We start from the raw sequence: 13,709 nt of genomic DNA, 5'->3' as shown, positions 1-13,709 counted from the left end.
CTGGGTACTTAGGATGAATGGGAGAAATCACAAGGTACTTTAATTCTCTGGTTTAAAGTTTGACATATTGCTGTCTGCCCCCATTTTGATGCAGATTTAATTACTTTAGATTTGGGTTGTTTTCCCTTTTTAGAGTTATTTTCCAATAGATAGCTTTCCTTCTTCTCTAGAAGAATAGCATGGCATCTTCTATCAAAAGCTTTCCTAAAATCCAGTTGAACTATATAGCCACAACATTCCCTTCATCTACTAGCTTGGGAATACTATGAGAAAAGGAAATGAGCTTAGTCTGGCATAACTTGTTCTTTAGGAAGCTCTGCAGGCTTTGTGTAATTGCTGCTTCCCTTTCTAGATAGCCACCAGCCATCTTTTTAATGATATGTCCTTCAATTTTTCCAGGAATAAAGTCAAACTCACTGGTCTATAATTTCAAACTCTATCCTCCCCACCTACCTTCCCCCCCCCTTTTTTTTTTTAGAAAATCAGGACATATACCAATCTCTGATTGTGTGATATTGCTGCCATTTTCTATAGTCTTTCAAATACCACTCTCAGCAATCACATCTGCCTGTTCATTTAGAACCTGAGGATGTAGTTAATTTAAAGTTAGAAAGACTTGAGTTCAAATCCAGCCTCAGACGTTTACTAGCTTTGTGGCCCTGGGCCAGTTACATGCCCTTTGTCTGCCTCAGCTTCCACGCCTACTAAATAGCAATAATAACAAATGCCTTGCAGGGATATTGAAACTTGGTAGGCACTATATACATACTTATTACCTTCCCTGTTGGTCATTTTAGAATAATTACAATTTCCATTTTAAAAGTCAGAAAAAAAAGCTGCTTTGCAGAAACAAAAGAGGCATTGTGAGATTTTGTCTTGTTTCTATTGTCACTTATGACCAGTCCATCTATCCTAAGTAAAAATCCTATCACTTCTTTGTTCATCTTTGTCCCCTCTTCATGTGGTTTTTAAAATGATGTTTTATTTTTTTTTCCAATTTACAAGTTATCTCACATAAAACAGGAATGAAAGAGCTTTTACTGGTGTGTGAAAATGGGGTAAATTTTTGGAGGGGAGTTCTTGAACCTCATTTTCATCACAATTAGCTCAATGAAGGAATAACAAACACACATATTTTTATATAGAAATCTCTCTTACCCTTCAGATGAGGAATTTAAAATTCTATAAGATTTGTCAGTCAAAAGATTTTTGGTGACTTTGGAGAAGGCTGTCTCTGTTGAATGATGTGGTTGGAATTCAGACTGCAATGGTTTAGAAGAGAGTTAAAGAAAAAGACTGAAAGCACTGAGTGTAGATGACTTTCTCAGGGAGATTAATCAGGAGGGTAGGGAGAGCTACAGGAAAAGAAAATGATTAAAGCCAGTGAAAAATTTTTAAGGATGAGGGAGACATGGATATATTTATATATAGCAGGGATGTAACCAGTAAGTGTGGAGAGGTTGAAGATAAGAAAGAAAATCGGAATATTAATGGAAGCAATCTGCTGGAGAAGTCTAGAGATAATAGAATCATAGATGCATGTTGCATGATTGGTTTTGGCAAGGAGAAGAACTATTTCTTCATGTAAGACTAGATTGAAGTAGTAGAAAATGAGGAAAGATGTTATGGTATGGCATGGTATAAGATAAGAAGTGGGTAAGAACAAAGAAATAAACTGAAAGGAAAAAATGGTGAAGAATTGTTAGAGCCGCGAGTGTGAGAGACACTGCGGCAGTCACAAGATGTCAGAGGGAGTGCACGTGACCTCTGAGGGGCAGGAGCTTGCTTGTGGTGCTGTTAAGATGTAACGGAATAAACAGCTTTGCATCATACTTTCCGTGTCCTGGGTGTTCTGTTGGGGGTAAGTTCTTCTTGGAGACAAGAAGCCAGAGACGTCCGAAGACCTGGTATAAGGTAAGACAAGTCCAGAGTTGGGACCGGGAACCCAACAAAGAATCTCAAGAGCTGAACTAGAAAGAATGTGTGGCAGAAGGGCCATAGGCAAAAAGAGAAATTATCTATAACAGACAAGAGAGAGATGGAGAAGGACCAGGCATCTTGGAATAGAAAAACTGAGGTAAAGGTCCTGGTTATACTTTGAGAACTGAAGAGACTCCAAGAAAAGAGCAGGAGAGGCTCTGCTCTTGCCTCAGTTTCCCTTCCTATTGTTCTTCCTTTAATAGACATAACATACTTTGCTCATTTTTATACCCCAACATTTCCACTAAGCTGCGTTATTTGCCTCAAATGGCTATCATTTGAAGTAACTGGCTAGTTGGAGGTCCTTTTGACATTTTTGCACTTTACTCACCAGGAAATCCCCTACACCACTGAAAATCACAAGACTGTATGTGTAGTTCAGTGGCTCTAATGCCATAGTTACAAATGACTTATTGAAATGATAGACTAAAACGGCCACTAATATGAATACCAACTGTACATTATTAATAAGGCAGTTTTCCTTTAGCTAGTTTCCTTTTTGGGGGGTCATTTTTGAGAATCTTATGGACAGAGATAAAACCACAGAGGATTTATCTTTCACTATTGGGTTTTGTAGTATACATATATACTAATGATTTTTACAAATTTACATCCTCCAACTTCTCTGAAGGTATAATTTCATTAATTTCTTTCAGTCGATGATCAAAGATTCTCTATGTAAACCATAACATCACAGTCAAAAAGTGATAATTTTGTTTCTTTCATCTATTCTTATTCCATCAATTTATTTTCTTATATTCTTTCTATTGCTCACATTTCTAGAATTCTACCAAAAAATGTTGGTGATAATAGATAACCTTGCTTTACCTCTTAGCAAATCACAAAGGCCTCTATGTATCCTGAGTTCATATAATGCTAGATTTTATTTGTAGATAGCTATTATTTACCACATTATTAAGAGTTCATTATTTCCTATGCTTTTTAGTGATTTTCAATGCAGACATATAGGTTGGTTTTTTTCCAAAAATTTTTGCATCTACTGATATTGTCTTATGATTATTACTTTCCTGTTACTAATATGGCCTATTATTTTCATAGCTTTCCTGATAATAAAACCAAACCTGGATTCCTGGTATAAATACAATCTTTTCATGTTGTGTAATATTTTTTATTTAATGCTATAACCTATTTATTAATATTTTATTTAAACTTTTATACTTATATTCATTGAGGATATTGTTCTATAGTTTTCTTTCTGTTTTTTTCTCTCTGTGATCTAGAAGTTAACTACCAACTCTGAAAAAAAATAGTATATCATGTGAGGTATAGAAGGTAAAGAATTCCCACCTGTCAAGATTAATAGTGCTTAGTGAAAGTTGATGCTTATTAATAATGACCTTGAGTCAATTTCAGATCTTGATCATATAGGGAACATGTGGAAACATTCTTTGAGTCAGAATATTCGATGAATTTTAGCACTTTTATTTCATGTCAGTTCTGTATAACCAAGAGTTTAGTATTCTTCCATTGATTAATTTTTTTTTAATTTTCATGAAAGGTAACCAACAGATTAGTACCAACTGTTTTACAGTATAATTTGGGATCTTGGATATTGTATCCTTCTTTACTTTTTTTCCATTTATATTCTTGATATTTTTGTCCCTCTAAATGGATTTTGGTAATGTTTTCTTTAGCTCTACAGATTCCTTTGGTACATTGATTGTTTGAACACTACCACTCTTAACTGAGAGAGTATTTTCATTTTTGTTATATTGGCAGACTTAACCATGAATACTGAATATCCCTCCAGTTTTTTTTTTTTTTGGTTTTCTTAATATCTTTAAGGACAGCTGAGTGGAAGAGTGGATAAAGTGCCAGGTCTGGAATCATAATGACTCATCTTCCTGAGTTTAAATCTTGCCTCAGACACTTACTAGCTATGTGACACTGGGGAAGTAATTTAATTTTGTTTGCCTTTGTTTCCTTACCTATGAAATGAACAGGAGAAGGAAATGTCAAACCAGTAAGATATCTCTTCCAAGAAAATCCCATGTTGGGTCAGGAAGAGTTGGATATGACTGAAAGAGAACTGAACAACAACAAAAACAATTTCTTTAATAAACACTTAGGACTTGTATCACTATAGATCCTGAGGATGCTTTGGTCAGTTGGCTGCCAGATGTTTTATGCATTTTGGAGCCATTTGTAATGATACTTATTTCTTTATTGTTTCATCCTCCATACTTTTTTTTTAAGCAATTGGATTTAAGTAACTTGCTCAAGGTTACATGGCCAGTTATTTCTGGGTGTGGTGCTGAGTATCTGAGCCCAGATTCAATCCCCCAGGTCATCACGACACTGGGGCTGGTGCTCTTACTCGCTGTGCCACCTGCCCCCCCCTCCATACTTTATAGCTGTATAGACATTCCATTGATTCATGTGGGCTTATAGTGCATTCTGCCACTTTACTTATCTTTGATTCTCATAATAAGTTTCATTGCTTACTCTGTAGGATTATCCTAAGTAAAGCCTGTGTCACCAAAGAATAATGACGGCTTTTTTCCTCTTTGCCTATCTTATTCTTTTTATTTCTTTCTCTTGTTTTATTCCTATTATTAGTTTTTCTAGCCCAGTAACATATGGGAAAAGGGAACATGCTTTTTTTTTCAGTTCTTACTTCTGCCACCTTTTGAGAATCATCTGGTTTACACTGAGAAACAATTCAAGCCTCTTAGAACCATGTTAGATCTTGATTTTTTGAATATCAGGTAGTGTCAAGGATATATTGCTAGCTGTCATAATACATATTTGGGGCATTCCACCCCAAACTGTATACAGATCCTCCTAGACATAATAATGCAGATTCAAGTGGGACTACAGTTACTGAAAATCACACCAATCTTGACAATTGTCAATATCTTTGCTTTTTAAATCAACCATAATCTTTTTACTTTAAGAAAAGATACTTAATAAAATAATATAGTTTAAGTGAAAATTCTCAATTAAAAGCAAGTGAAAACTTTTTACCCAAATAAGATTGTATATTGCTACACAGAAAGTAAACAGGAAGACTGTCAGGAAGCAATATAGTTTAGTAAATTGGAAATTCTTGAACTCTCTCACATATAGCTCTTGAACTCTCTCATATATAGTTGTAAAATAAGATATCACGATGAATTCTGGAATGGTAGAACCACAAAAAAATACAGCAAAAAAAATTTTTTTATCCCAGGAAAACTTGGAAGGTTGGCAGGAAAACTCTATCTCACTCAAGGAAAAGGGGAGTGAAGTCCAGGGCAGGCAATATTTGGCAAGCCATGAACAAACCCTGATTCAGAAAGCCAGAAGAATGGTCAGTATCTGAGACACTGCATGCCACTTTAGCAGCAACAAGAAAGAAAGTGGCCAGACACAACATGGAACCCCAGAGCCCACTTCAGTGCCAAGTTTTTACCATGCTCAGTGCAGTATTAGGTGGTGGGTCAGATGACTGGGGGCCCCAGCACTGCACAAGCCCTTCCCCAGGTTTCAGCCAGTGCCAGGAGAAGGACCACACCCTCTTTGGTCCTATTACAGCAACTCCTAGCCCTACCTGCTATAAGCCTCAGCAAAGCACCAGGTAAACCATCACAATCCCAGTGCAGAACCAGCCCTCCCCCCTCCCTACCCACTGTAACTTAGCACAACCCAAGATGAGCAGCCAGGGCTTGAAGCCCCTGATACAAGAAACTTGGGAGAATGTTCCTTCTTCCCCAGTAGCATAGCTCAGTGCTAAAAGAAACAAAAAGGCTAGAAAAGGTGACGAACAAAACACACAAAAATAACTTGACCTTAGAAAGTTATTGTGGTAGCAGGAAAGATAAAAGCACAAATGGAGAGGAGGACAAAAATGTCAAAATGCCTACATGAAAAGCCTCAAAGAAAAATGAAAATTGATCTTAGTTCCAAAAGGACTACTTGAGAACTCAAAACAGATTTTAAAAATCAAATAAGAAAGGCTGAAGAGAAATTGGGAAGTGAAATGACACACTTGCTTGAGAATCATAAAAAAATCAATAGTTTGAAAAATAGTTTTGAAGCAAAAAAAAAACACAAAAGGATGTAACAATATTTACAGAAGAAAACAACTGCCTCAAAATCAGAGCTTGACAAATGGAAAATGAGGGAAACAAGGTAAATGAAAAAAATAACTCCTTAAAAGTTAGAATTGGACAAGTGGAAATAAATGACTCTATGAGACATCAAGAATCAATCAAACAAAATCAAAACAAAATCAAACAAAATCAAACAAAACAAAAGAAAAAAATACAAGAAAATGTAAAATATCTCATTGGAAAAACAACTGACCTGAAAAATAGATCCAGGAGTGTTAATTAAAGAATTATTGGACTACCTGAAAACTATGATCAAATAAAAAACCTCTATACCATTATCAAAGGGAAGTGCCCAGAGACCCTAAAACCAGAAAGTAAAATAGACATTGAAAGAATCTGTTTAAAAAGAGAGATTAACACAGAGTTAAAATGGAGAATTTGAGTAGAATTTATTATGATTCAGCTGATACAAAAAAAGCAGAAATTGCAATTATGATCTTAGACAAAGTAAAACAGACATAATTTTTTAATGCTTTATTGACTTCTGATTTAGATCATTCATTTCCGCCAGATTTTGAGTTACAAACCCTCTCCCTGTTTTTCCCCTACCCACCACCCAAAAATAGCAGTCCCACAGGATGTCTCTTCCTCCAATCTGCTCTCTCCCATATTTTCTCCCATACCCCTTTCGACTTTTCCAGTGGATCTCTATGCCTCAGTGTCTGTATATCTTATTTCCCAATTACATGTAAGATGGTATTAATGATAGTATACACACACATGCACACACACACACACACACACACACACACATATATATATATATATATTTGAATATTTGATTTTAAAACTTTCGATTATAGATTCATTACCTTCCTTCCTTGTCACCCACGTTTAATGGGAAGAGAAGCAGTTCAGTATAGGTTGTACATGTGTGGCTAATGCAAAACAATAACATATTAGATATATTGTAAAAGAAGGACTATATTTCCCTCCCTCCTGTCCCACCTCCCACTTGTTCTATTCTCTACTTTGATCCCATCTCTTTTCAAAAGTGGGTGTTTCCAATTTCCCCCCCCCACCCTGCCCTCCTTTCCATCATCCCCCCTCTCATCCCCTTCCCCCACTACTCTCCTGGAGGGTGAGATACCATATTTAGTGTGTATTTCACTCCCTCCTCAAGCCAGATTCAATGGGAATAAGGTTGACCCATTCCCTTTTGCCTTCCTATTCTTCCCCTCCATTGTAACCATTTTCCCTTGCCTCTTCCATATGATAGTTTACTCCAATCTGTCTCTCCCCATCTCCTCTCATTATATTCCTCTCACCTCTTAATTTCACCTTTTAAGTATCATCCCTTCCTGTTAAATTGGTCCTGTGCCTTCTATCTATGTATACCTATAAACATATATACACACATTCACATATGTATTCATATGCCCATATACCCTCATTATATATATTTCTAATCCCTTCAACTACTGAGAATTTTCCATGTAGGAATGTTAATAATTCAACTTTGATAAGTTCCTTATGATTTCTTTTCCCTGTTTACCTTCTCATGGTTCTCTTGCTTCTTGCATCTGAATGTCAAATTTTCTATTCAACTCTGGTTTTTTCATCAAGAATGCTTGAAAGTCCTCTATTCCACTGAATGACCATATTTTCCCCTGAAACATGATACTCAGTTTTGCTGGGTAGGTGACTCTTGGGTTTAATCCCAGCTTCTTTGACCTCCGGAATATCATGTTCCAAGCCCTTTGATCTCTCAGTGTAGAAGCTGCCAGATCCTGGGTTATCCTGATTGTGTTTCCACAATATTCAAATTGTTTCTTCCTGTCTGCTTGTAATATTCTCTCCTTAATCTGGGAATTCCAGAACCTAGCTATAATATTCCTAGGAGTTTTCTTTTTGGGATCTTTTTCAGGAGGTGATCAGTGGATTCTTTCAACCTTTATTTTGCCCTCTGCCACTAAAACATCAGGGCATTTTTCTTTGAGAACTTCCTGGAGGGTGATTTCTAGGTTCTTAATTTGGTCATGGCTTTCAGGTAGTCCAATAAGTTTTAAATTATTTTTCTTGGATCTATTCTCCAGGTCAGTGGTTTTTCCCATGATATATTTAACATTGCCTTCTATTCTTTCATTTGTTTGGATCTGTTTAACAGCATCTTGATTTCTCATAAAGTCATTAGCTTCCATTTGCTCCAGTCTAATTCTGAAGCAATGATTCTCCTCATGACTCAAAGCTTTTGAGATTCTTTTTCCATCTGGCAAATTCAGCTTTTTAAGACATTCTTCTCCTCATTGACTTTTTGAGCCTCCTTTGCCATTTGAGTCAGTCTGTTTTTTAAAGTATTATTTTGCTCAGTCAGGCTGTTGACTCTCATTTCATAATTTCCTTGCATTGTTCTCATTTCTCTTCCCAATTTTTCCTCCAGTTCTCTTATCTGCTTCTTAAGGTCTTCTACGGCCTGTAACCAGCTTATATATTCCTTTGAAGCTTTTGGTGCAGGAGTTCTGACTTCACTGTTTTCCTCCTGTTCCATGCTTTGCTCCTTTTTGTCCCCAAAATAGGAGTGATCATTTGCCTACTCATTTTGCCACTCAATTACTTGACTTTTGTGCTTTTTGCCACAGTAGGACTCTGCCACCAGACAGGGGAGCTTTCGTCCCAAACCCTGGGTTTTTCTCAGCTGCAGGAAGTATTAGATGGGTGCCCTCTCTGAGGTCTTCACATGCTCTGGCAAGCTGGACACACACCCCAGGACCTCCACCCTAAACTGCAATCCAGATCCAAGAAGGCTAAAGCAAGAACCATTACCCCTCAGACTGGTGCTTGGTCCCCAGGAGCTGAAGCTGCTACGTGGCCCTGGCTGGCTGTGCTGTCATCTCAGCGGCTTCTTGCCCCGGGGGTAAAAGCCACACACTCCCACTTACTGTTCCCAAAGTCCAGACTGCACTGACCTCTCACTTTGTCCTTCGCATCTATGTGTTGATAAATCTGGAAACGTCCACAGCTGCTGCTGATCTGGAGTCCCACTGGCTGGTGGCTGGTCAGTCTTGCCCTGGGGCTAAAGCCTAGGTGTGGGGCTGGGCTCGTCTCCCAGAGCGCTGTGCTGGCCGATTCCTGCAGGCCTGCCGGGCTGTCCTCAGCGGGAGGTTAGCTTCTCTGTGTCATTTTGTGGATTCTGCAGCTCCAAAGCTTGTTTACAGTCCCCTTTTTACATGGATTGAGGAAGGTGGAAGCTGGAGCTGCAGGAAGGTCGTGCTTCTACTCTGCCATCTTGGCTCTGCCCCTAAAACAGATATAATTAAAAGTTATAAGCAGGGTAACTACATTTTGATAGAAGGAACCATAGAAAATGAAGTGTGTGTGTGTGTGTGTGTGTATACACACATACATAAACACACATGTATATGTATATATATATATATATATTTGTGTGTGTATACAATATAAATATATACACCTTACTTATATATAATATTCAAATATATAAGAATACAAGTAATTCCTCAATTGATAAATGGGCAAAAGATATGAACAGGCAGTTTTCTAATGAAGCAATTTAAACAATTTGTAGTCAAATAAAAATGTGTTAAATCATTATCACTGAGAGCCATGCATATTAAAACAATCTTGAGACATCATTTTATACGTATAAGACTGACCGAAATGATAGAAAGACAAAGTGACAAATGTTGGAGAGGATGTGCAAAAGTTGGAAACGAATTCATTGTCAGTGGTATTAGAAATGATTCAGTCATTTTGTAGAGCAATCTGGAATTATGCCTAAAAAGTTATTAAACTCTTTATCCTTTGACCAAGCAATACTACTACTTGATCGATTTCCAAAGATGATTAGAGGAAAAGGAAAAGAATCTATAGATTCTAGAATGTTTATAGTAACTCTTTTTGTAGTGGCAAAGATCTAGAAATTGCAGGAATGACCATCAATTGGAGAATGGCTGAACAAGTTGTTATCTATGATCATGATGGAATACAATTGTGCTAAAAGTGATGAGCTAAACAATTTTAGAAAAAAATAGCTTGAAATAATGAAGAGCAAAATGAGCAGAATCAAGAGAACAGCATATACAGTAACAGCAATATAGTTTTAAGAATGACTTTGACCAAATAGGTTATTTTGTGCTTTATAAATACCCCAATTAACTATAAATGACATATGAATATATGCTATCTACATCCAGAGAAAGAACTGATAGATAGAAGTGTTTATAGACAAATTTTACATATATAAATACCTGCTTGTATCTAATGGTCCATATATAGGCTGGGGAGGGTGACAGAAGAAATAAAGAAAAAAAATGAAATGAGCATGATAATTTGTTGCATATTTGAAACAGTAAGTTGTATATAGTAGATTTGCAGTTTCATATACAATCATCTTTTTAAAAATTGTACTATGTTATGGAAACATTTTTATTCCATAAATTGAAAAGAATACAAAATGGAAAGAATCCACCAATCACCTCCTGAAAGACATCCTCAATGAAAATTCCCAAGAACACAATAGCCAAATTGCAGAACTCCTAAGTCAAGGAGAAAATATTGTATCAGCCAGAAAGAAGCCATTTAAATATCACGGAACCAAAATCTTAGCTCTAGCAATAATAGCATGACACAGGATTGTTCAGTTTCTACATTAATAGATCAGAGTACTTGGAAAATGATATTTTGGAAGGCAAAAGGCACTAGGATTACAACCAAGAGTCACTTACCTTTAGAGAACTTTTAAGGTTTCCTAATGAAAAGACCAAAGCTAAACAAAAAAAAAAAAATGTTTTTTAATTACAAGACTCAAGAGAAGCATAACAAGGCAAAAAGGAAAGAGAAAACATGAGAGATTCCATAAGGTTAAACTGTATCCCTACACAGGAAGATAATACTTGTAACTCTTAAGTTACAAGTGGAATTACAATAAGTTACAATGGAATTACATTTAGTGCAGTTGAAAGCAGTGTACATAGACAGAGGGTGAGAGTATAAGGTGAATGTAATGGAATGATATCCAAAAATGAAAATACATGATGAAAAAGAGGATTACACAGGGAGTAGAAGGAAGGGGAGGTAGAATGAGGTAAATTATCTCACATGAAAAGTCACAAATGACTTACTATACTGGAGAGAAAGATGGGAAGAGATACAGTTCCATTCATTTAACTTTACTTTTATCAGAATTTACTCAAAGAGGTAATGACATTTATAGCCAGTTGTGTATTAGAAATCTATCTTACCCTATAGGAAAGTAGGAGAGAAGGGAGTTAAAAAAGAGGGTAGGACTGACAGAAAGAAGAGAAGAATGAGGGGGACAAAGAATAAATCCTAGAAACAATTAGTAATTTCATTAAGGAAAATGACAATGAGACAACCTACCAAAATTTATGAGATGCAGCCAGAGAAATACTTAGGGGACAATTTATTTCTTTCAATTCTTACATCAATAAAATAGAAAAAGAGCAGATCAATAAATTGGACATACAACTAAGAAAACTAAAAAAAAAAAATAGCAAATTTTAAATCCCCAGTTAAACATCAAATTAGAAATTCTGAGAACCAAAGGTTAGATTTATAAAAATGAAAGTAAGAAAACTATTGTACTAATAAATGAAACTAGTAGTTAGCTTTAAGAAGAAAAATCAACAAGATAGTTAAACTATCAGTCAATTTGTTTAAGAAAAAGAAAACCACATTATCAGTATAAAAATGAAAAAGGTGAATTAATCGCCCAGAAAGAGGAAATCAAAGAAAGTATTAGGAAATATTTTACCCAATTATATGCCAATAACTATGACAAGTCCAGTGAAATTCATGAATATTTACAAAAATATAAATTACCCAGATTACAAAGAGAATATTTAAATATTAAATACTTAAATAACTCCATCATAGTAAACGAAATTGGCTTCTACTTCTAGTGAACACCAAATGGTAGACGACGCCGGTGCTGCAGGAGGTGCGGGAGGCCCTGGGGGCCCCGGCGTCGGAGGCCGGGGCGGCTTCCGCGGTGGCTTCGGCAGTGGGGGCCGAGGTCGAGGCCGGGGCCGTGGCCGCGGGCCCGAGGAGGAAAGGCGGAAGACAAGGAGTGGGTTCCTGTTACTAAGCTGGGCCGGCTAGTCAAGGACATGAAGATCAAGTCTTTGGAAGAGATCTATCTTTTCTCCCTTCCTATCAAGGAGTCTGAAATCATAGATTTCTTCCTGGGATCTTCATTGAAAGATGAGGTTCTGAAGATCATGCCTGTTCAGAAACAAACTAGAGCTGGACAACGTACCAGGTTCAAGGCTTTTGTGGCCATTGGTGACTACAATGGCCATGTTGGTCTGGGTGTCAAGTGCTCCAAGGAAGTGGCCACAGCTATTCGAGGTGCTATCATTCTGGCCAAGCTGTCCATCGTTCCTGTGAGACGTGGCTACTGGGGGAACAAGATTGGCAAGCCTCACACAGTACCCTGCAAGGTCACTGGGCGATGTGGGTCGGTTCTGGTGAGCCTGATCCCCGCCCCTAGAGGTACTGGCACTGTCTCAGCTCCTGTGCCTAAGAAGCTGCTGATGATGGCTGGAATTGATGACTGCTACACTTCTGTGAGAGGCTGTACTGCCACTCTGGGCAATTTCGCTAAAGCTACCTTTGATGCCATCTCCAAAACATACAGCTATCTAACCCCAGACCTGTGGAAGGAGACTGTGTTCAATAAGTCTCCTTATCAGGAATTCACCGACCATCTTGTGAAGACTCACACTCGAGTATCTGTCCAGAGGACCCAGGCAGCTGCTGTGGCAACCACATAGATGGTTTTTTACAAACAAATAAATTGAAAAAAAAAAAAAGAAAAGAAAAGAAAAAGAAATTGAACAACCCATGAATGAACTCTCTAAGAAAAAAATTCCCAGGCCCAAGTTCACAACTGAATTCTACCAAATATTTAAGAAACAATTAATTTCAGTATTAAATGAAGTATTTGGAATAATAGGTGAATAAGGAGGTCTACCAAACTCTTTATGACAAAATTCAATGCTGATACCTAAACCAGGAAATGTTAAAACAAAAAAAGAAAAAAAAAAGACCAAATTATCTAATGAATATTAATGCAAAAAATTTAAATAAAATATTAGCAAGGAGGCTGCAGCAATCAAGAATCATACACTATGACCAGGTGATATTTATACCAAAAATGTAGGGATGTTTTGACATAAGTAACACTATTAACATGATTGATCATATCAGTAACAAAATCTACTGAAATCACAAATATCTCCAAAGATGCAGAAAAAACCTTTTTAACAAAATGTAGTATCCATCTCTATTAAAAACACTATTGATTATAGAAACAAAGGGAACTGTCCTTAAAATGATAAACAGTATATATCTAAAATCATCAGCTAACACTATCTGTAAGAGGGATAAGCCATAAGCCTTCTGAATAAGATCGAGGGCTCAAGCAAGACTGTCCATTATGAACATGATTATTCAATGTTGTACTCAAAATCTTAGCTCTAGCAATAAGAGAACAAAAAGAAATTGAATAAGTTAGGATAGGCAAAAAGAAAATAATGCTATCATTCTTTGTAGATGATGTAATAATATACATATTATGATATCTAGAATCCTAGAGAATCAACTCAAAAAAACTATTAGCAAAGTTACAAG

At 36.7% G+C, this 13,709-nt stretch overlaps 1 pseudogene; it reads left to right on the top strand.

The window, feature by feature from the left end:
- Window positions 1-11,950: 11,950 nt before the first annotated feature.
- On the top strand, window positions 11,951-12,875 carry LOC138177265 (small ribosomal subunit protein uS5 pseudogene; annotated as a pseudogene).
- Window positions 12,876-13,709: the final 834 nt, after the last annotated feature.

Source organism: Petaurus breviceps, unplaced genomic scaffold (assembly GCF_028583685.1).
Source record: "Petaurus breviceps papuanus isolate PSGF00001 unplaced genomic scaffold, PetGlider_PUasm1.0 90383, whole genome shotgun sequence".
Classification (NCBI taxonomy): Eukaryota; Metazoa; Chordata; class Mammalia; order Diprotodontia; family Petauridae; genus Petaurus; species Petaurus breviceps.
The sequence above is the reverse complement of the archived record's forward strand: the minus strand, read 5'-3'. Positions and strand labels throughout refer to the sequence as shown.